A 24,970-nucleotide genomic window follows, 5' to 3' on the forward strand; every position below is an offset into this window, starting at 1 on the left:
TGGAGAAGAACAGTAAGTTAACTGCTTGGCGCAAAGGAACCAACACAACTTGCAGATTGGATGAGATGAGAACTTCGTTATTATAGGTTATGCACAGAAACAACGCGTTTCGGGGGCATCAAAATCCGTTTCATCAGGTTACAATATGTCCCAGAAACACATGGTTTCTTTGCATAACCTACAATAAAGACGTTCTCATCTCGTCCTATCTGCAAGTTGCGTTGGTTCCTCTGCAACAAGCAGTGAATTTACTGTTCTGCTCCGTTTCCTACAAAATTGGGCATCTTTCCTAAAGGCACTCAGACTGCGGCTGCATAACGGGCAAATTTGCTTTTGTTACACGCTTACATTTGATTTGTGCCTAGTAGGGCTGCAACGAGTACTCGACTACATCGAGTAATTAGACACAAAAAAAATCCTCAATGCAAATTATTTGCATCGAGGATTGGTTTGCATCACGTGACCACGGAGCGGGAGTGAAGCGCTTGCTATTACTCCCTCTCCGTGGTCTCCCGCTGGACTGCAATGCGCTCGGAATACTCACCTTTCCAGCAGGGGGCCTCCAGACACTCCACAGCACGTCCATGGTCCCGTGCTGCACTGACCTCCTGACTAGTGATGAGCGAACTTCTGTTTTAAGTTCGGCGTCTAAAGTTCGGCTTCCGGTTAGCGGAGAATTCCGATTTGGTTCCCGATATGGATTCCGACTTCCGTTGTGGTCCGTGGTAGCGGAATCAATAATCGGCCATTATTGATTCCGCTACCACGGACCACAACGGAAGTCGGAATCCATATCGGGAACCATATCGGGATTCTCCGCTAACCGGAAGCCGAACTTTAGACGCCGAACTTAAAACAGAAGTTCGCTCATCACTACTCCTGACGTATGTACGCACGTAGTGACCTGACGCTCTGTGTGACGTCAGGCCCAGAGCAGCACAGAACGATGGAGTATCGGCGGCGGCCCTGCTGGAAACGTAAGTTGGTGATACTGAGGGGGTGGGGGAGCGACTAAGGCCAGACGCCCAGAGTGCTCAGCATCATAGCAACCAATGACGCTGTGCACTCCAGGTGTCAGGAGGAGAGCAGGCTGGGCTTTCATGGACCGTGCGTCCCTAGTGTGGCCTGGCCTTAGGGGAGAGATGGCACAAGGTGAGCAGAGACGATGGCACAAGGGGAAGTGGAGCTGATGGCACTGGGGTGGTGAAGAGCTGATGGCTCTGGGGTGGGGGAGAGCTGATGGCTCTGGGGGAGTGGAGCTGATGGCAGTGGGTGGGGAGAGCTGAAGGCACTGGGTGGGGGAGAGCTGAAGGCACTGGGTGGGGGAGAGCTGATGGCACTGGGGTGGGGGAGAGCTGATGCCACTGGTTGGGGAGAGCTGAAGGCACTGGGGGAGTGGAGCATATGGCACTGGGTGGGGGAGAGCTGAGGGCACTGTGGGAGTGGAGCTGATGGCACTGGGGTGGGGAGAGCTAATGACACTGGGTGGGGAGAGATGGCACAAGGTGAGCAGAGACAATGGCACAAGGGGGGAGAGACGATGGCACAAGGGGAAGTGGAGCTGATGGCACAGGGTGGGGAGAGCTGAAGGCACCGGGGTGGGGGAAAGCTGAAGGCATTGGGGGAATAGAGCTGATGGCACGGGGGGAGCTGATGGCACTGGGGGATATTGGAGCTGATGGCACAGGGGGATAGTGGATCTGATGGCACTGTGGGGAATGGATCTGATGGCACTGTGGGGAATGGAGCTGATGGCACTGTGGGGAATGGAGCTGATGGCACTGGGGGGGAACTGATGCACTAGGGCTGATTGCACAGGGAGGAATGAAGGGTGTTGGGGACTGATGGGCAGGGGGTCTGTTGTGTTTTAATAAAGAAAAACAGTCTATTAATTCATTTTTCTTATTAGAGTACTCGATTAATCGTAAATAATCGGTAGAATACTCAATTACTGAAATATTCGTTTATTTCTGCAAAGAGGCCCTGCTGAAAGTTTATGTAATGTAAGGTGTAATGTGACCAGCAGCACCATGCCATTAGTTTTATATGCAAAAAGTTGCAGACGAATTTCTTTTAAGCCCAAAAATGCCTTGGTCCTAAAGGGGTTAAATAGAGTGAAAACCAGAACAGATTTATTATTTAAGCACAGTGCATGATAATATGACATTCACTGGAAAATGCATTACAAAAAAAAAAAAATTTCTAATAAGAAATTAACTACTAGATGTGAAGTTAACAGGAACAATTTTTGGTTTGGTAGAACATGACAAATCAGTGCAATTACAGTCATCAGGCGTTCATAGGCACTGGCCACAGCAGCACAATAATTAAGATGCAAACAAAATTGTTACAATTAGAAGGAAGATGAGAGCAGGTCACAATGTCCACACACCATGACACAGGAAAATCTTCCTTTCTGCAAATATAGCTCATAAGAGCACAGATAATGCCACAAGTATCCACAGTGTTCTTGAGACGGCACAGAAAATCTAGTCTAATTAACGGGCATCTGTCAGCAGATTTGTACCCATGAACCTGGCTGACCTGTTCCATGTGCGCTTGACGGCTAAAGGCATACACATATGTGTTGGTCCCATGTTCATATGTGCCCACATTGCTGAGAAACATATTTTAATATATGCAAATGAGCCTCTGGGAGCAATGGGGGCGCTGCCGTTACACCTAGATAGTCTCTGCTCTCTCTGCAATTACGGCACTCTCTGCACTTTGTTTGACAGGCAGTGAAATCATCATAACGCCTGGCCCTGCCAATCAACGTGCCGAGGCACGTCAGTTCCAGAGAAAGCAGTCTCTAGGTGTAACAGCAACGCCCCCATTGCTCCTAAAGGCTCATTTGCATATTTAAAAAATCATTTTTCTCAGCAATGTGAACACATATGAAGATGGGACCAACACAGATGTCTTCAGCTGCCAAGCGCACATGTAACAGGTCAGCCAGTTTCATAGGTAAAAATATGCTGACAGATGCCCTTCTGGTTATGTAAAATTTTCCCCTATCCACAAGATCGTCTATCTCTGGGACGCTGACGATCAGGAGAATGGGGACCCGCTCCGTTAATTTCACAGGGTATGGGGGTCAATATTCTGATGATCAGTGGGTCCCAGCAGTAGGACCCCCACCGCTCTATCTTGTGGATAGGGGATAACTTTACATAACAGGAATACCCCTTTAAAGGAGTTTTCTAGAAATTTGTTGTTTTTCTATAATGACTGCAGTCTGCCTCTGTAAAGGGAAGATTCATACTTACCTTCTTTCCACCTCTGCAGTCCTCCATGCTGGCTCCCGCTTGTCCTTGTTCCGGTCGACGCCGTGTCTACATCCAGCACTGCATGGGCATGGTAACATGCTCATCTACAACCAATAACTGGGTTCAGCAGTGATGTCCCGCTTGTGGCCACATCACTGCTGAAGCCAGCCCCTGGCTGCAGCGGAGCATGCGACCATGGCCATGTAGCACTGGATGTAGACACTGTATGGAGCAGAAGACTGACATGCAGTAACCAGCGCAGATCACCGGAGCAGTGGGAAGAAGGTTAATATGGATCTTCCGTTGACAGAGGCAGACTGCAGTCATTATAGAAAAGACATTATTCCTGGAAAACCCCTAACGTTTTTTTCTGGACAGTAAAAAATATATAACCTAAAGGCTAATCTAAACAGGGTTAGCCCTACTACAAATGCATCACATTACAATTAAAGGGTTTTTCTAAATTTTATATAAATGTTCAAGCACTGCTTACATAAAATATTTTCAAGATATCTGTTTGCTGTCAGTGAATACTTATTAAAGGGAACCTGTCAACTGGATTTTGTGTATGGAGCTGAGGACATGGGTTGATAGATGGCCGCTAGCACATCCACAATACCCAGTCCCCATAGCTCTGTGTGCTTTTATTGTGTAAAAAAAATACGATTTGATACATATGCAAATTACCCTGAGATGAGTCCTGTCCCTGACTCATCTCACGCACAGGACTCATCTCAGGTTAATTTGCATATGTAACAAATCATGTTTTTTAACACAATAAAAGCACACAGAGCTATGGGGACTGGGTATTGCGGATGTGCTAGCGGCCATCTAGCAACCCATGTCCTCAGCTCTATACACAAAATCCAGATGACAGGTTCCCTTTAAGGCCTTATTTTATGTGGCTCTGTGTGGCCATTTCAAAAATAATAAAACACGTTCTATTAATTTCTATTGTTTGGAGTGAGAAAAATGTGGACTGCACACAGAAGGCATCCGTATTTTGCGGACACTTAATATATGGACCGAAACCTGGTCGTGTGTATGAAGCCTTAGAGCCAGAAAACCAGTACTTCAACTGAGAAGCAGATACAAATCAGGGATGAGCGAATCGATCCGTCTCATCAGCTAGACTTCATTACCTATGCCCAACTGCAGTTTTAGTGACAGAGCCGGACATCCCGCCCGGTGCTGTCAATCTCTTGCCTGTGCCGCTATTCTGAGTAGTGGGGCAGAAGCTCACATTCAGCTTCAGAAGCAACGACTGCTTATGCGCCCCTACCCAGAAGCACTGCCGCCTGCGCAGCTACTCTGAACAGTGGCGCAGGCTGGAGGGCCAGGTATGATGTCAGGCCCTGTCAATCAAACCACAAGTGGGCGCTTCTTCATCTGTGGAGATTTATTAGAATCCATTTGCTACGAATGTATCCAGTCTAGGCACTGCTGTCTGACGCTAATAATCTGGACTCCAGACGGATACATTGTGGCAAACGACGAGACATTTGTGCAGCTGCTGGTGATGTTTTGTCTCACAGAATATTACCCAGGTTAGACACAATCACATCCACTTCTCATTTAAGAGCAAGACTAGGTATGTAGGGCCCCTGAATGTAAACAGGTGTGTTCTCGTTCACTGACAGCAAACAAATATCTTAAAAATCAAAAAGGAACCTAATCTAAAAGGTTTAGATTAGAAACTAAATGTGCGAGTGTACATTATATAAATATATCTTTAGATACATCTGTATCTCTGTCTATAGATATAAAAAAAGGGGAAAAAGGGGCAGCACTCAAAAAAAGATTAAAAAAAGTATCTGTAGCATTATAGGTGAATAAAACATTCCACGTTTTCATCTCATTTGGAGCGCTGCCTCTTTTTTCCTTTTTCATTGTCGTTATTAGTTTGCGATTCTTGGAGGAGTCTATCTAGACTCTATCTAATCTCTAGAATCTATCTAATCTCTCTCTGAATAACAAAAATTGAGGCAGTACTCCAAAGATGGTGAGGGGGGTGGACCCGATTATTACCCCAGTCGCAACGTTTCAGCCCAGCTCAATGGGGCCTTTGTCAAGCAAACAAATGATGTCTCACAGGGGTTTAAATCCATAGTGTAAAAGTTCATATTGTAGCAGTTGATAAATCATATATATATTCATCCTTTAGTGTTATAAAAAACATATAATATAAAGTGCCTGTGCACAGGTAAGTGATTACACCTGTAAAAAGTGCCTAGTGCAATTAAAAATCACCAGCGTCAGCTGTGATAAATATAATCTCTACAGAAAACACCTGCTGCATCGTTGGTGGCTCATAGTGTGAGCAACCGCGTCCTCCATGGGCCAATGAGCATGTCACAAGTAGCGCCAATCACTCACTATCATCGGCCGACCCCACATGACTAAGGGTCCATTCACACGTCCGCAAAATGGATCCGCATCCGTTCCGCAATTTTGCGGAACGGGTGCAGACCCATTCATTTTCAATGGGGCCGGAATGTGCTGTCCGCATCCACACTTGCGGATCTGCGCTTCCGCATCCGTGCTTCTGTTTCCGCAAAAAAAAATAGAACATGTCCTATTCTTGTCCGCAATTGCCATCAGTTTCTTAGAGTTAAGCGTATTGTGCAGTACTCTGACAAACTGTCTAATAGATATCAGGAGATGACATATAAATGTAGACAAAAGGGGGTATCCCTCTAAAACTTATACAGAAAGGCTCCCTTTACGCGTATACCTTTTGTTACTACTTTCTCTGAACAGAGTATTAAATAGTATTATCAGGAAACATTGGTCTATTTTGACTAGTAATTTGAAACACAATTATGCACTATTGGTGTTCAATTATGTAATCCTGTATCTTTATCACTATGTGGGCATTTAAACCCCTGTAGAGTTCTGTTCCCTTTTTTTTTCTTCTTTCTTCTCTTCCGTTCTCTCTCTCCTCCTCTCTCCACCGGGGTGGGGGGTGGGTGGTTGGGTGATATTACATAATTTTTTTTTTATAGTAGTAATATGGAATATGTTTTATTATGTTATTGATCTGATGAAAGATTTTATGTCTTAAAAAAGAAAAGAATAAAGGTTATATAAAAAAAAAAAAAAAAAAAAAAACCCTGTGAGACATCATTTGTTTGCTTGACAAAGGTCCCATTGAGCTGGGCTGAAACGTTACGACTGGGGTAATAAATGGGTCCACCACCCTCACCTTCTTTGGAGTACTGCCTAAATTTTTGTTCTTTGGGCATTATCTGTGGATTCGTACCTGGAATCTAGGAGGGATTACACCTATTTTAACTTTTTAGGAAAATGTGCTGCTGTTGTTTTTTGTTTGTGTGTAATCTCTCTAAGGCTACTTTCACACTAGCGTTTACGTTTCCGGTATTGAGTCATAGGGGCTTATTACCGGAAAAAAAACACTTCAGTTTTGTCCCCATTCATTGTCAATAGGGACAAAGCTGAACTGAACGGAATGCTCCAAAATGCATTCCATTCCGTTTAGTTGCGTTCCCAGACTGGAGAGCAAACCGCTACATGTATTTTGCTTTCCGTCCTGGGATGCGGAGCAAGACGGATCCAGCATTGCCCCCAGTGTAAGTCAATGGGGAGAGATCCGTTTTCTCTGCCACAATAGAAAACGGATCCGCCCCCCATTGACTTTTAATGGAGTTAATGACGGATCCGTCTTGGCTATGTTAAAGATAATACAACCGAATCCGTTCATAACAGATACAGATGGTTGTATTATCAGTAACGGAAGCGTTTTTGCTGAACCCTGCCGGATCCAGCAAAAACTCTAGTGTGAAAGTAGCCTAATCTACATCTATCATTATCTCCAATTAAACTATCTATCTTATCTTTCTCTCTAATCTATCCATCCATCCATCATACCGAACTGTGGAACGCTATGTTTTCCTGGTCTATACAACTTCAGCTTTTAGCGGTGTATCTTTAGCGTTATATACTGACCTTTGCAGCTGAGCAGCATATAGATGTTTCAGACACAATATTGTTCTGCATAGCTGGCCAAAAACAAGAAACAAGCAGCTTTGTTTTTTTTTTTAAATCTAGGATAGTCCCAGGAGGTTACAGATATTTGGCAGCTACTGTACCACGGCAAACAGATGAAGCAAGCACAATAGGTGGTATCTTTTTGCAAAAAATGCTATGTGCAATCCTCTTTTGTATTTGCTCATATTACAGTCTTCATATTGATTGCCATCCCTAGAGAAAACGACTCGCCCTGCGATAATTAGATCACCTATGTGCTTTGTTCTAAAAGATATTATGGTTTAGATTGGATAATCCTGGCTGGGCAATGTGCCATGACCGGAGCAATCACTGTAGAAAATAGATGCCGGATTTAAGCAGGGGAACAGTGTATTCATGCATTTCTCAGAAGCGGTTGCAGTTTTGCAGAATTAGTGTCAGCTGTTGGCCGTGGCAGGGACTTAACTGCGATTCAAAGTGTCACATCAAAGTGATTATGAGAATAATATAAGGCTTGCACAAACAGAAAATGAAGAGCTAATAATGATGGTAAATTATGTCTGTGCCGACCACTGGGCTAGTGCTATCTGGTTAATATAAGGTGGTGTTTGAACATTTTGAAGCACTCATCTGTTTCTAAGCAGTATAAACACTAAAATGATATTACGCTCACAAACCAGTATCCTAAAACATCTGATGAAATGAATATACCCAAACTAAAAACTGCAATAGTCTTGCGGTCAGTTCTGAACTGATTGTATCATAAATTACTATAATACAGTAAGTTCGGTTAGGGGGTGCCTCTGTTGAACCCTGGAAAAGCCACCGACACGCGCTTCATGTTGGCCGAGTGGGCAGACTTTCTGCTGTTTCTGTAACTCTGTAACCAGTCTTAGAATGTGTCTAGGACGGGTGGCCTCCTCCTGTAGACCTGACTTGTAGCATGAAGGGAGCAGGGCCTCGATTGCACTCCAGTGCCTGCCTTCACTTCACGTTGCTGAGCTTTACCATCAGGCTGCTCAGCCTGACTGCATTTCTCATGCTCTATTACCACCTATTGTAAATTATGCAGAACACGTCATTCTGAGGCACAGTGCGACAGGCAGCCTGTCAGAATCCTATAGACTGCAATAGTATTTCTAATGCAAACTATGATACAAGTGATCAGAAGATCGCATGTACAAGTCTCCTATGGGGACTAAAATTTACAGTAATAAAAAGTTGTTTCAAAAATAAATTCAAACATCTTAAAAATTTAAAATCAACCTCCTTTCCTAATTGTACATATAAAAAATAAACAATAAAAAATTAACATAATAAATATAGCTGCATCAGAAAAACGTCAAATTATAAAAATACAAAAAATAATTTTCCCGTACAGGGAATGCCATAATGGGGGGGGGGGGGAAAGAAAAAATGCATATCATTTTTAGTGCATAATGAACGCAATAACAAAGCCAAATAACCATGGTGGATTTCTTATTTTAAAGACACAAAATGCAATCGCACTCTGCAACCAGCACTCTGCCCTGCCTTTATGCTGGATGTTGAATAAGGCATTAGTGTACATTTTGGCCAAAGCGTAATAAGCCACTCACCACGTCAAGGTCGCCTTCATGAGTGGTCCCTAACACTAGTTCCTACCTTTTATGGGCCATGACAGCCACATAAAGTCCAGGGAGCGCAGGCACAGCATGCACACCAAGCACACTCTGCTTTTAACCCCGTCCGGTGCCATTACAGCTTTCATCGGATCCAGGGATGCAAGTACCAACATGCATGCTGAGCCCACTTTATACTTCTCCTGGAGCCTAATGGCTACTGGTAGGTGCTGTATAAGCAGACTCAGTTTTATGCTGACTTTAAAACCAGCCTCCAGGGGGCAGATTAACTGGACAGGTGTGCTTGACTGCTTGGAGATCGCCACGCCTCCAATACATACTACAGAGAGAAAAATATGGAAATGCCTTATTCAACATCCAGCATAAAGGCAGGGCAGAGAGCTGGTTGCAGTGTGCGATTGCATTTTGTGTCTTTACATTTATATCTCTATTTCGCCATAGCAATCTGCACCTGCTAGGGGTTGTGCGGGCTGAAATTTCCATAGATTTCATATTTTAGTTTCACCCCACAAAGAATATTTTCCCGTTTTCCAAAACAAGACGTGGCAAATTAGACAATGACATTAAAAAATACAACTTGTGTTGGCTCGGATACGTCTATGTGAATAAAAAAATAAAAATACAACATTTTGGTTTTTGGAAAGTAGAAAGGAAAAGAATGCAAACGTAAAACCTAAAATTGACCTGGCTCTTAAGGGGCTAATCATTCCCAGAGAAAAACTTTAATATCTCCCATAAATATATTGCCCATCATCAGCTTAGTCTATGGTTGCAAGAGTTCTTTCAACTCATCTCTACAAAACGGTATGTGCAATAGTTGTTTAGCCATCAATCAAAATACATATTCAGTGAAAAGTCCACAAAAGATCACCCCTTTGAGAACTCCCCTCCCCATTTCAGACTTTTTTTATGTACCAATTTGCCTATCCATTATACTATATGGAAGCTATTCCTGTATAAGACCACCCCTATCCTCACTAAAAGGTCACTTTTTAGCACAGTTTTCAGTGGAAATCCCTCAGAAAACAATTGCAACAATTGCATACACTATAAATTGGATAGACATGGGTCTGCGATGCATCAAATCATCAGACTAGAGTGTACAGGAGCAGACTTGAGAGGGACATCAGCAAAGAGATGCTACCAGCATTGAGCTGCATCACTGGAATAGAGAGCAGGAGGAGGCCCATTTTCAGCACTATCGGGTGTCATAAAAGGGGAGAGGCTGGGTACAGTCCACATCATACTGCACTTAAGAGAATGTAAACTACTGAACAGAGGAGGTTTTAAACCACCACTGAAGTGTCGTGGTTAGTGGGTAGCCATGTTAGGAATCAGGAATGAGAGTAAGAAGAGGAAGACATATGTTGGACACTAGGAATTATAGAATGAAGTTATACAGGTAACCACGGCAGAGACCAACATTTAAAGAGGTGCCATTCTAGGATTTAGAGGCAGGCTACTCGGAGAGGGGGTTTTGGCAGGGGCTGTCATTAGAAGCAATAACAATAATGGAACCATCTTGAACTGTAAAAAGGAGGGCTTACCATGGGGACGGTGAAAGAGAGAGGACCACCTACAGTTTTGTTTGTGATCAGTTACAATACCCATGCCTGTATTATTAGATCTAGTCTGGTTCTGTGTGATTTGGTAATGTGAACCCAAACACAAAATACATAATTTTGGGGCATTTTGATCATTATTTGTGCACTATACACTTTTAATGACTCAGACTCTGTAACCTGCATTCTGTATAGTTTTCTTTGAGAGGACTACATCCATAAAAGACCATAGTGAAACAACTCAAGGAAATTCCACTGTGAAATTGTTTGTTTGTTTCCCTTAAATCCTATGAACACCTTTAGGTTCATGTTTTATCATTGCATTCTACTCATTTTGGGCTAAAATGATTTCAATTGGTCTTTATTAAAAGTTTTCAACCGTTTCCTAGTTTTCACTGCAAGTACATCTATAGACTGTTGCTTTCTGCTTCACAGTGAATCTTTCAGAAAGCAGCTCTGACTGCTTGATCTGTAGCCCCTCATAGCTCATACATACTCATTTAAAGCATAACTGAGTTTTCAAAAAAGGTTTGCATAATGGCTGTGCTTCTTTTTACTATCATAATTGTGAAGGAGTAGGTATTTTTTGGGCTTCCCTAAAGTCTTTTTCAGCCGTATTCTTCCTTGTCTCAGCTGCACAGCTAGATGCATTTCATTCAAAACCAAGGGACGTCTCCCTTCGGTAGAATCGGCCAGCACTGTACCGCTGTATCCTTTCTCTTCCCACTATTAGTGTTGAGCGAACCCAAACTGTAAAGTTCGGGTCCATACCGAAAGTTACGTGCTCGAGTACCCGGACCCGAGCTTTTCTGGAAAAGTTCGGGTTCGAGTTTGGGCTTTTAATAAAGCTTGTTAAAAGGCTGCAGGGCAGCCAATCAACAAGCTTTTACGCTGTAAACACTTAGAAGCCATCACAGCCATGCCTATTAGGCTACAGTCACACGAACGTTGTTTGTTTCCGTGTACGTTCCTTTTTTTGCGGCTAGGATGCAGACCTATTTATTTCGATAGGTCCACAAAAAATGCGGACAGCACACAGTGTGCTATCAGCATCCGTATGTTCATTCCGCAGCCCCGCAAAAAAAATATAACATGTCCTATTTTTGTCTGTTTTAGGCATTGTTACAATGGAACTGCTAAAAAAAACGGATGGCATCCGATTTTTTTTTTGTGGAACCGCAATTTGGGGACCGCAAAACACATACAGTCGTGTGCATGTAGCCTTAATGGCATGGCTGTGATTGGCCGGTGCATCATGTGACCCAGCCTCTATAAAAGCTGGATCACGTGTAGCACCGCCCATCAGCTCTGAGTATTGCAGTGACAGGAAGCAGGCAGCTGAGGGAAAAAGAGGGAAAGTGTTAGTAATCTCATCTGGCTATTTATTCTGTGGGTGACATGTACAGATTTTTTTTGTGGGTGCAATACACCAGCTTTGCACCCCTGACACAGAAATATAATAATTAATCTGGCTGTTAATTCTGTGGGTGACATATACCCATTTTTTTGTGTGAGGTACACCTGCACTGCATACATGACGGGGAAAGTAATATAGTTAATCCGTCTGTTAGTTCACACCCGTGATGAGATGCAGTGATTTTCACGCATCACTTGTTCGTTGCGTGAAAATCGCAGCATGCTCTTTATTGTGCGTTTTTCACGCAACGCAGGCCCCATAGAAGTGAATCGGGCTGCGTGAAAATCGCAAGCATCCGCAAGCAAGTGCGGATGTGGTGCTATTTTCACGCATGGTTGCTAAGATAAAAGTCTATTCACTGTATTATTTTCCCTTATAACATAGTTATAAGGGAAAATAATAGCATTCTTTAATACTGAATGCTTAGTAGAAGGTCTCCTGTTCTTTCTTCAGGACCTATCAAAGGACCTGTGGTGACATCACTTTGCTCATCACATGATCCATCACCATGGTGATGGACCATGTGATGAGCTCAGTGACATCACCACAGGTCCTTTGAAAGGTCGTGAAGAAAGAACAGGAGACCGGCAGCTACGCGATCAATTGGAGGAGGTGAGATAATTATTTATTAATTTTTAACCCTCAATTGACCTTCTACTAAGCATTCTGTATTAAAGAATGATATTATTTTCCCTTATAACCATGTTATAAGAGAAAATAATAAAATTTACTGAATACTGAACCCAAACCCGAACTTCTGTGAAGAAGTCCGGGTTCGGGTACCAAACATGCCGATTTTTCTCACACGTGTGCAAAACGCATTAAAACGCTTTGCATTCATCTATTCCTGCAATGCACCCACAATGACCGTGTGAACCCAGTCTAACAACCATGAGGCCTGTCACTGCCTCACAGTGACATATACCCATTAATTTATTTTATTTTTTTAGGTACACCTGCACTGCATACATGACAGGGAAAGTAATATAGTTAATCTGTCTATTACATCGGTGGGTGACATACACCAATTGTTCGTGTGAGGTACACCTGCACTGCATACATGACAGGGAAATTAATAAAGTTAATCTGTCTGTTACATTGGTGGGTGACATATACCAACTGTTTCTGTAAGGTACACCTGCACTGCTTACGTGACAGGGAAAGTAATAAAGTTAATCCGTCTGTTACATTGGTGGGTGAAATATGAAGAGAAATGTGACTCCATCTTGTCTTCTCTAAATATGTAAAGAATTGTTATAGCATCTCACCCACGCACTGTTTCACCTTCCCCCGCTGTGAGTTCGGTTTTCTTATCTGTCCCAGGACAGATTCTGTGAATCTCCTAGAACTAGTAGAAACGTTCTTGCCTTATTCAGGGTCATTCGGCACAACTGCGTACATTCCTATATGTGACTGATTAAAACCTATTCTTTCTGCTTACTGCACGTACACATACCATAAAAGGATGTTCCGGTAGTACGTGTGTGAGCACCAATTTTTATCTTTTATGATTGGTTTAACGCTGTTGTTATGCAAACTTTTCTACTGCCTATATACAGGGAGTGCAGAATTATTAGGCAAATGAGTATTTTGACCACATCATCCACTTTATGCATGTTGTCTTACTCCAAGCTGTATAGGCTCGAAAGCCTACTACCAATTAAGCATATTAGGTGATGTGCATCTCTGTAATGAGAAGGGGTGTGGTCTAATGACATCAACATCCTATATCAGGTGTGCATAATTATTAGGCAACTTCCTTTCCTTTGGCAAAATGGGTCAAAAGAAGTACACAAGTATGGGTTACTCAGAAAAGTAAAAAATAGTGAGATATCTTGCAGAGGGATGCAGCACTCTTAAAATTGCAAAGCTTCTGAAGCATGATCATCGAACAATCAAGCGTTTCATTCAAAATAGTCAACAGGTGTTGTTGCCTCTGGGCAGCCTGGCTCACAGTGACTACATCCTGCAGTGCCTGCACAACGACCGCCGAGTTACCCACATTCTAATCAGTGCCGATTACTGGGTGGACACCCTGCTGGATCCTCGCTACAGGGAGAACGTGCCGTCCTTAATTCCATCACTTAAGCGTGAACGGAAGATGCGCGAGTACAAGCGCACACTGGTAGACACGCAGCTGATGGCATTCCCACCTGACAGCGGGGGCTCAGTGGAAGCACAAGGCGAAGGCAGAGGAGGAGGAAGACGTCGCTAAAACAGCTGGGGAACCGCCAGCACCTCAGAAGGGAGGGTTAGCATGGCCGAAAGGTGGAAAAGATTTGTCATGACGCCACAACAACCAGCACCCCCAGCTGATACAGAACGTCTTAGCAGGAGGCAGCATTTCAGCAACATGGTGGAACAGTACATGTGCACACGCTTACACGTACTGACTGATGGGTCTGCCCTAATCAACTTCTGGGTCTCTAAATTGGGCACATGGCCTCAGCTTGCCCTTTACGTCTTGAAGGTGCTGGGCTGCCCCACAGCCAATGTGGACAAGCTCAAGTTCATTAAAATGAACCAGGCACGGATCCCACAGGACTTGTCCGTATCTTGTGCTGAATAGACAAGTATACCGGCCGCACCAAACCATTGTTAGCCTCCAGCGCACTTTCTCTTTGCATTCTCTTTTCTAGTTCCCAATGTTTTGGGGTCTTCCCAAATTTATAAAAATAATAATAATAATAAAAAAAAACTGTGTTGGCTGTCTCCTCCTTCTCCACTGCTTCCACCTACACCGTCACGTCCACCGTCTCCTCAACCTCCTATGCCACTTTGATCTCTGCCTTCTAGTTCAAGATTTTTTATTTTTTTTTGTTAAGTAATTTCCCTATCCACATTTGTTTGCAGGGCAACTGTCCTGCTGTTACCCCCATGTTGCTTCCTTTTGTAGCCCTCTAGCTCTTACTATGACTATTTTACGGCCATTTTAGTGCACCAAAGTTCGGGTCCCCATTGACTTCAATGGGGTTCGGGTTCGATTTTGAGTCCCGAACCCAAACTTTTACCCGAAGTTCGGCCGAACCCGAACATCCACGGGGCCGCTCAAACCTGCCCACTATGTTTGTTTTCAGCTCTGGAGCTCACATAACAGATAAGGAGGGGGAAATCACACTTAAGGAAATGTGGAAAGTACAGTGACTAAGAAAACTTTCTAACAAATAATAATTTAGCTATAATAAGCATCTATGAGCTGTTAGGAAAGTACAGATGAGGGCAACAGATTGAGCTGACAGTCTGCAGATGCAATGATGTTGAAGAAAAACAGCTGACATTTTTTAAAAATTAGGCCACTTGAAAAAATGTTTTTTTTTTGTTCAAAATGAGTAGAATACAATTAGAAAAAGTGCCTCCATGGCCTTTAATGACTTTGTTAATTTATCACTAATAGAGGCTCTCTTCACATTTGAGTTTGGGAGTTCTGTTGGTCTTTCTGATACCACGGATGGCAAAGTCTCCAGTGCTATTTCTACTGTTAAAACAAACTTATCAAGCGATTTCTGCTGCTGCCTTATCTGAGAGCAGGATATGAAAGAGGGAGAAAAGACGAACTGTGCACTGTGAGTTATCAATGAGTAAAAAGCACAATAAATCTTGACAGGACTCCTACCAGAGTCATGATTACTCTGACCCGACACACAATGATTGACAACTCTCCCTGCATACGTGTGTACACAGAAGGTGGTCAATCATTCTGTGTTGGCATATGACTCTTACAGTCTCTCCTAAGTGTCCTGTCAGGATTTACTATGCTTTTTACTCAGAAACCATGCTCCAAACAACACAAATTTATAAATCACAAAGCTCTGCTTCTCTCCATCATATTCCACACTCAGATAGGGCAGCAGGAGTCCCCTGATAGGGCTCTGACAACTTTAAAGCAAACCTATTGGACCTTGTTATAAACAATGGGGTCCATGGGGATTTGGCAGTTTATATGCAAAAACCATGAAGCTAAATGTCAGCAGATCCTTACATGTAGAGCGGCTTCACACATTCATTACACTTTCACTATATACTAATATTGTTGTCTAGAATTACACCACAGCAGGATAGGAGATGAATAACTGGGGCCTCACTGTTAGGACCCAAACTCATTGTGGGGTTCTCCTCTTATTTCTCACTGATGGCAGTGGTGATGCATAATGCTCGATAGCCTCTTTATTTAAGCTCCCACAGTTGTGTAGTGAAGTGAAAAGTGGGACAGCGGACCCCCTAGCTACTAGTGTGAAAAGCAGGACACAAGAACCCAGAGCTACTGATGTGGAATGCGGGACACGAGAACCTCTAGTTACTGATGTGAAAAGCAGGACATGAGAATCCCTAGCTACTGATGTCAAAAGTGGGACGGAAGAACCTCTATCTACCGAAGTTAAAAGCAGGACACAAGAACCCAGAGCTACTGATGTGGAATGCGGGACACAATAACCCCTAGCTACTGATGTGAAAAGTGGAACACGAGAACACTACCTACTGATGTAAAAAGCGGGACATGAGAACCCCTAGCTACTGATGTAAAAAGTGGAACACGAGAACCCATAGCTACTGATGTGAAAAGTGGAACACGAGAACACTACCTACCGATGTAAAAAGCGGGACATGAGAACCCCTAGCTACTGATGTAAAAAGCGGGACATGAGAACCCCTAGCTACTGATGTAAAAAGCGGGACATGAGAACCCCTAGCTACTGATGTAAAAAGCGGGACATGAGAACCCCTAGCTACTGATGTGAAAAGTGGAACACGAGAACACTACCTACTGATGTAAAAAGTGGGACATGAGAACCCCTAGCTACTGATGTAAAAAGCGGGACATGAGAACCCCTAGCTACTGATGTAAAAAGCGGGACATGAGAACCCCTAGCTACTGATGTGAAAAGTGGAACACGAGAACACTACCTACTGATGTAAAAAGCGGGACATGAGAACCCCTAGCTACTGATGTAAAAAGTGGAACACGAGAACCCCTAGCTACTGATGTGAAAAGTGGAACACGAGAACACTACCTACTGATGTAAAAAGCGGGACATGAGAACCCCTAGCTACTGATGTAAAAAGCGGGACATGAGAACCCCTAGCTACTGATGTAAAAAGCGGGACATGAGAACCCCTAGCTACTGATGTAAAAAGCAGGACACGAAAACCCCTAGCTACTGGTGGGAATCCTAGTACTGTGGCCCCCAGTGATCATACATCTGTCAGTTATTCTATGGACAGGTAATGTTTTTTTTTGTGGGATAGCCCCTTAACCCCTTAGTGACCAAGCCTGTTTGGGCCTTTATGACCAAGCGTTTTTCTTCCTTTTTTCATGGTCTTGTTCCAAGAGCTATAACTTTTTTATTTTTTCATCTATATAACTTTATGAGGGCTTGTTTTTTACGGGACAAGTTGTAGTTTTTAATGGCACCATTTTGGGGTACACATAACTTTCTGATTAACTCTTTCTGGGAGGGAGATGGGGGAAAATAGCAATACTGCCACTGCGTTTTTACATTATAAATTTTACGGCGTTCATTTTTCGGTACAAATAACATAATATCTTTATTCTCTGGGTCAGTACGATTACAGTGATACTAAATACCTATAATTTTTTTTACGTTTTACTACTTTTTTTTCCAATAAAACCCCTTTTATTAACCCAAAAAATGATTTTGCATTGCCACTTCACAAGACCCATAACTTTTTTTTTCTTTTTCTATGGAGTTGTGTGAGGGCTTGATTTTTGAGGGACAACTTGTATTTTTCATTGGTATCATTTTGGAGTAAATGGCGCTTTTTGATCGCTTGTTATTAAGTTTTTTTCGGTGGAAACTAAGAATAAATTAGAAATTCGGTCTTTTTTTTATTTTTATTTTTTACGGCGTTTCCCATAGGGGATAATTTATGTTGTATTTATGTAGTCCAGGTCGTTACGGACGCGGCAATACCAAACATATGCGGGATATTTTCTTTTTGCAATTTTTTTCATTGAAAAGTGTATTTTCAATGGAAAAAAAAGCATATTTTTTTATTTTATGGAATTTTTTTATTTAATAAATGTGTATTTATTTTTTATTTTTTTTACTACTTAAAAGTCCCACAAGGGGACTATAATATACAGTATTTTGATTGCTTTTAAAATGTAATGCATTATCTCTATAAGGCATTACATTTCAATAGCAATGCATTTCAAACATTGACCAGCAGGCTGCGCCAGAGAGGCACAGCCTGCTGGAGAGAACTGAAGACAGGCTCGGGGTCCTGAACAGAAGCAAGGTAAGCTTCCCAACACATCAGCACCCCGCGATCTTATTTTCGGGGTGCTGATGGGAGACAGAGGGAGCCCGCATGTAAAGGGTTAAACAGCCCGGATCGGCACTCCTGCCGGTCCGGGCTGTTAGAGCAGGGTCCCAGCTCTAATGTGAGAGCCGGGTCCGTGCTCCCCGCTGCACGGGGGATCCGTGCAGCGCTTAGACCGGGCCGCCGTAAAAACGCGGCGGCCCAGCCTAAGGCCCCTTAGTGACCGCCGTAAAAACACGTATGGGTGGTCACTAAGGGGTTAAGTCTACATAAGGAAAAAATGTGAATATTTGGTTATTTTATGGATTGAATTATAAAATTGTTCCTTTTCATGATGAGTAGAGCTTTTAAAATAATCCACAAAAACAGAATTATAGCATTATAAGTTTGAAAGTCGGTCAGCGCATTATTTTTTATAATACACTCTTCTTATAGACCTGAAGCTTATGTTAATCAGCACACGGCGTAGCTGCAGAGACCAAGCTCAATGACAAGTGCAACACAAATCTACCCCCTACTGTGAGACTGACATGCTGGTTCTCTCATATATTCAGTCTCAAAGTTACTGCGAAAATATTAATTGTCTGCCCAAAATCTAGTCTGTAGGAATCAGCTAAATGTCCTATTATATCTCATACGCTTGTACAGTATGTGCTGTAAGAGAATAAGGATTCTACATATTCAGAACACACGCTATAATAGCTTTGGTCTATAACTTCTACAAGTGGCTAACATAATGCCATTCCTATGCAGTATACTGTACATGACTGAAATCAGAAAAGTCAAATAGTGACGTCCTATAGACAAGTGAGACGACTTGGTAAGTGGGAATCTGTGAGCTCAGGCTTGTGCTCAAGAGCCTGTACTCCATGTTGTAGAGCAGAAGAAGCTGAGCAGATTGATATATAGTGTAGTTTTGTGGGAAAAGATGTAGAAAAACTTGCAATTTATTCATTCTGGGCTTAGGAGTCCAGTAGGCGGTCCTACTCAGCGATTGATTGCCAGCTTTCTCTGTACACTTAACCATGCAGTGTTGGCTGTCAATCACATGGTAGAAATGCCCACTGGACACCTAAACTCAGCATAACCAGGGTTAAACAGAATATTTTTCCCATAAAAATACAGCATACTTTATGGACATAAGCATTGGGACACCTACAGGAACTTTTTATGACATCTCATTCTAAATCCAGGCAATAATATGGAATTGGTCCCCCCTTTGCAACCTCAAAAAATAAAACAGCCCCATAGCATTATTCCTTCTCCACCAAACGTAAGAGGGGTAGTCACAATGCAGTTAGGCAGGTAAGGGTCTCCTGGCATTCGCCAAACCCAGACTCGTCCGTCAGACAGAGAAGCATGATTCATCAATCCACAGAACACTTTCCACTGCGGCATGCGTTACACCACTCCATCTGACACTTGGCATTGTGCATGGAGTTGTTCGGCCATGGACACCTATGCCTTGAGACCATTTCTGCTGATGTTGAGGGGAGTCTGTCACCATGATTCTGGACTATCATCCACAGTAATACATGAGTAGTACTGAAGAAAAGGAGCCTGGATCGCAATTTTTTTTTTCCCTGACCCCTGTTAGCGCTCAAAGTTGCTCTGAAATATTAAGTCTGCACTGCTCTGCTAACATAACAGAGAGGACTCCTGCAGGTGCAGCAGTCCTGACAATGTATTTCAATGCAGCTTTAAGAAAGGGAAGGGGGGCGGTGTAAAACAAAAAGTAGCAATGTGGACTCCTTATCTGCAGTACAGGTCATGTATTACAGACGATAATAGTCCAAAATTGTAGTGACAGATTCCTTTTAGTGCCAAAGGAGGTTTGAACTCTGCAGTTTTGGAGTCAGCAGAGCATTGGCGACTTCAATTCATTATGTACCACATCACTCGGTGACTCTGTAACTTTAAGTGGTCTGCCACTTTGTGGCCGAGCATGGCTAGGGGCAGGATTTTATACACCTGTAGCAATGGGACAGAATGAAACACCTGAAATCGCTGATTAAGAAGCGAGTCTCAATACTTTTGTCCATGTAGTGTATAAGCTCAGCTCCTCCTGCTCTACAACATACTGCCTGCAGATCGCACTGCATTTCACAGTGTGATACGTTCCCTTTAAAGAGGACCTTTCTGCGCTCATGATATATCTGCTTTAAATAAATACTTGCGTTGTCCATGCAATAATAATTCTGGAGCATCTTTTCTTAGAAGTCTGTGCTGTTCATATGCTATTCCTCCTGGAAATGCATGAATACAATTGATCTTTCCACTTCCTGTTAAAGACAGGAGAACGCTAGAGGCCAGAGGGGTATGCAAGAGTAAATGTTGCAGCGTCCGAGACCCCCAAAAAACTAACATTATCCCTTTCTCTGCTCTAGACCTCCAGGGATACTGGCATTGACCCCCTTTCTCTGTGCTAGAGCACAAGAGATGCTGATAATAATCCCTTCAGTACCCTGTCATTAATCCCTTAGTGACCACATTTTAAATTCACACCGTTCACCCTATAGTATAAAAAAATATGTTGTAAATCTCTGTGTCAATACGATTTTGGCGTTAACAAATTTCGAACAATAGAAAACCCATTAACATGACATTTTTGCAAAGCATTTTGTAAGGCAAAAACATTGATTTTTTTTAACCCTTTAACAAACACTGAAGTCTTTAATAGGTCATACGTGCCGTGGAAACCCATCGGCACAGGGGCACTGATGAGATGATAGAAGACCCCTCCTTTTATGACTGTGGCATCTAAGGGGTAAGGGGTTAAATGGCCAGGATGGGAAATTAAAGAAGACCTGTCGCCACAAAACGCAATGCAATCTGAAAGCACAATGTTATAGCGCAGGAGGAGCTGTGCAGATTGATGTGTATTTTTGTGGGAAAAGATTTTGGAAAACTTTTATACACGCACTGGTATTAATCACTGATAACCCCTCCCTCCTGTACCAACAGGTATTCACAGGAAGTGAAAAAAAGATATAAAATGTATAAAATACAAGTATGACTGAAACTTTTTCCCACAAAAATATATATCAATCTGCACGGCTTCTCCTGCCCTATAAAACGTTGCCTGCAGTTTTCATCGCATTTTGTGGCGACGGGTCCTCTTTAAGGGTACTTTCACACTAGCGTTTAAGTTTTCTGGTATTAATCCCACATGACATAAAACAGCACTGTGGGTCTGTGTCTGCTATGCTTCATTTCACCAGACTCTTTCAGCACCCCGAGTCTAACTAGTTTGCCATGTTCTTTGCAATAACGCATGCAATGGTTGACAATTAAAATCATTTGTAGAAGTATTTATGTATTTGTCTTTGTCACACTAAAATGGGCACTTCAGAAGTAGAACATTATTTTGCTTCTATCTTTGGCCTAAAGATCTAAAATAATGTAACAAGCATGAAAATATAATGTAAGCTAAACACCACAACAAAACATATCCATAAAACTGAGTTAAAGAGTCACTGTACTTTCACACAATTTAATTTAGTTTAATAGATAATTGCGTAACAAGCAAAAGTTTCTAAGTAACTTTATGCCTGCATCCACTGCAAATGCTGTAAAATCATGGCCACGAGGGTTCTCACCTCAACCTTAGTTGAAGTCCACTGCCTGTTGTCAGATCCATCTCTGGTAACAGAGACTCAAAAGATGGCTGAGAGGAAGTGGGGGTGTGTGGGGGCTAGCTGAGATCGTGAACCTGATAAAACAACTGCTTCTACACTGTGAGATTTATCCCACCACATCAGCTTTTTGAACTCCCTAGAAGAAAACAAACATAGTGGGAAGTCAGCCTGGCTATGAGCTGTGCGCTGCGATTGGCCAGCAGTGCAGCAAGGGACACGCCTCCTACAAGAAATCAGTCAGAGGGAGCGCAGACACCGGAGCCTATACCGGGCGAACGGAGCGGCGCCCAGGCATACTAGTAAGTGCAGGGGGACCCCTGGGCGCCGCTCTGCCCACAGGTATAGTTAGTTTTTAGTTTGTAGAGTAGTGAAAGGTCCTCTTTAAAACCTTTGTAAAGTAGATAATCAGGGAGATTAATAAAAACTGTCTACCAACCAATCACGGAGCAGCTTTAAAGGGGTAGCATGGCCTAGGGGTACCCAATAAAAAAAATAAAAAAAAAGTAATATACCCAAAGGTCCAATGTTACTGACCTACACACATAAAATATATGTAATTTATTAACCACTTAAGGACCACAGGTTTATACCCCCCTAGTGACCAGGCCCTTTTTCATAAATCGGCACTTCACAACTTTACCGGTTTATTGCTTGGTCATGCAACTTGGCACCCAAATGAAATTTACCTCCTTTTCTTCTCACAAATACAGCTTTCTTTTGGTGGTATTTGATTGCTGCTAAGATTTTTCGTTTTTACGATATTAATCAAAATAGGCCGCAATTTTCTCAAAAAAAGTGTATTTTTAACTTTCTCTGGTTAAATTGTTCAAATATAATTACATTTCTATACGTTTGTGTCAGAATTTATTGTGCTATATGTCTTTGATAAAAAAATCCAATAAATGTATATTTATTGGTTTGTGCAAAAGTTATAGCGTTTACAAACTATGGTACAAAAATGTGAATTTCCGCATTTTGAAGCAGCTCTGACTTTCTGATCACCTGTCATGTTACTTGAGGTGCTAGAATGCCAGGATAGTATAAATACCCCACAAGTGACCCCATTTTGAAAGAAGACACCCCAAGGTATTCCGTGAGGGGCATGTCGAGTTCCTAGAATATATATTTTTTGGCACAAGTTAGCGGAAAATGATTTATTTATTTATTTTTTCTCTTACAAAGTCTCATATTCCACTAATTGGTGACAAATTATAAAATTTTACATGAACTCGCCATGCCCCTGACGAAATACCTTGGGGTGTCTTCTTTCCAAAATGGGGTTACATGTGGGGTATTTATACTGCCCTGGCATTTTATGGGCCCTAAAGCGTGAGAAGAAGTCTGGAATATAAATGTCTAAAAAATGTTATGCATTTGGATTCCGTGAGGGGTATGGTGAGTTCATGTGAGATTTTTTTTTTTGTCACAAGTTAGTGGAATATGAGACTTTGTAAGAAAAAAAATAAAAAAATCAATTTCCGCAAACTTGTGCCCCAAAAAAAAAATCTTCTATGAACTCCCCATGCCCCTCAAAAGTGAGCTTTATAGCGCCGCAGCAATTTTACTGTGTTTTTGCAGTGATCAGAAAAAAAAGATATTCTGTCACTGCGGTGGTGCGGACTGAACGCAAGTGTGCGCACAAGATCAGGCCTGATCAGGCAAACACTGCGTTTTTTGTAGAGCCTATAGAACATGTCCTATTCTTGTCCGCAATTGCGGACAAGAAAAGGCATTTTCTATAAAGTGGGAGTGATCAGGGAGTCTATATGGGGTGATCAGGGGTTAATAAGGGGTTAATAAGTGACAGGGTGGGTGTAGTGTAGTGTGGTGATTGGTGCTACTTACAGAGCTGCCTGTGTCCTCTGGTGGTCGATCCAAGCAAAAGGGACCACCAGCGGACCAGGCAGCAGGTATTACAGATGCTGTTAACAAAACAGCATCTAATATACCTTTCTGGGGTTAAAAAAAACGCATCTACAGCCTGCCAGCGAATGATACAAAAACATGACAAAAAAAACAAATTACCCATGGTATGACGGAACCCAAGGTCGGTGACCACAGCTGCACCTCGACGCGCTGACGAAGCCTTTCTCTGCGAAACGCGAGTCGAGGTGCAGCTGTGGTCACCGACCTTGGGTTCCGGCATACCATGGGTAATTTGTGTTTTTGTCTCATGCATGGCTATTTTGTTACTTTAGTATGATTCAATGCTTACACATAGCATTCCTGCTTTGCCATTGACTTTGCCACTATTCGGTAATCTGCATTCACCCGATGGCCATCTATGTTATATCTGGAGGGCAGGTTTGCTATATGTGACCATATTTACTTTCTTATATCATTGTATGTAGCATACACATGTTAATAGGTTACTTTGGGTGAACTTACAGCTCTCCCACTAGTATGCGGCTTTTATACCCAATGTCTGTGACCCCCTTTCCCTGTTAGTCCGGTATATGTGAGGGTGGTTGATTTTGGTCCCAAGACATGGGGCGCCTCACCACCCCCCTTTACTCTGTGCCTTTGTGTTATATTTATTGTTATTTAATTGTGTCTTTAATAAATTACATATATTTTATATGTGTGTCTTCTCATTCTATATGGAGTTTATTGGTCTTTTTTTCGTTGGTTGGTTCAGTATATTATACTAGACCCCAGTATATCTATATACCCAATTTGAGTTTTTTCTTATAGGTTGGACATTCAACACCTGTGACTCCTGAGGTCAGTGAATGGCCACAGCCATCGCAAGACCAAATCAATTCCTGTCTGGCAGGTACCCAAAGCAGCCAGGAACATGTTACCAATACTGGGGTTGTCGGCCACTAGACTGGACAACCACTTTATTTTTTGTAAATTAAAGTACAACTGTGATTGGTGTGAAGGGCAAGTTTTCATTGATCACTCCCATTGTTTCAAGGTGGCTTACTAGAGATGCTGGCCGCACTAAACTAGTAGTCAGGGGAGAAAGGCCTTGGCATGAGAGGAGACAGAGAACACAATGTTCACTCTGGCTGAGCTCCAAAGATCCTGCATGCAGAAGGAAGAAACTTCCAGAGGGTCTCTTTCTGGCAGAGTGGTCAGAAAGAAGACTCTCTTCTTTAAAAGCCACATGAAAGCCCAACTGGAGTTTGCAAAAAAAGCACCTAAAATACTCTCAAACAAACTGTGAGAAACAAGATTCTCTGGTCTA

At 42.6% G+C, this 24,970-nt stretch overlaps 1 protein-coding gene across 1 annotated transcript in view; it reads right to left on the bottom strand.

Annotated features, from left to right (window-relative positions):
• Positions 1-24,970, bottom strand: part of B3GLCT (beta 3-glucosyltransferase) — a 519,846-nt gene that overhangs the window by 97,423 nt on the left and 397,453 nt on the right. The gene's annotated exons all lie outside the window — the stretch shown is intronic.

Source organism: Bufo gargarizans, chromosome 3, assembly GCF_014858855.1.
Source record: "Bufo gargarizans isolate SCDJY-AF-19 chromosome 3, ASM1485885v1, whole genome shotgun sequence".
NCBI classification, from domain to species: domain Eukaryota; kingdom Metazoa; phylum Chordata; class Amphibia; order Anura; family Bufonidae; genus Bufo; species Bufo gargarizans.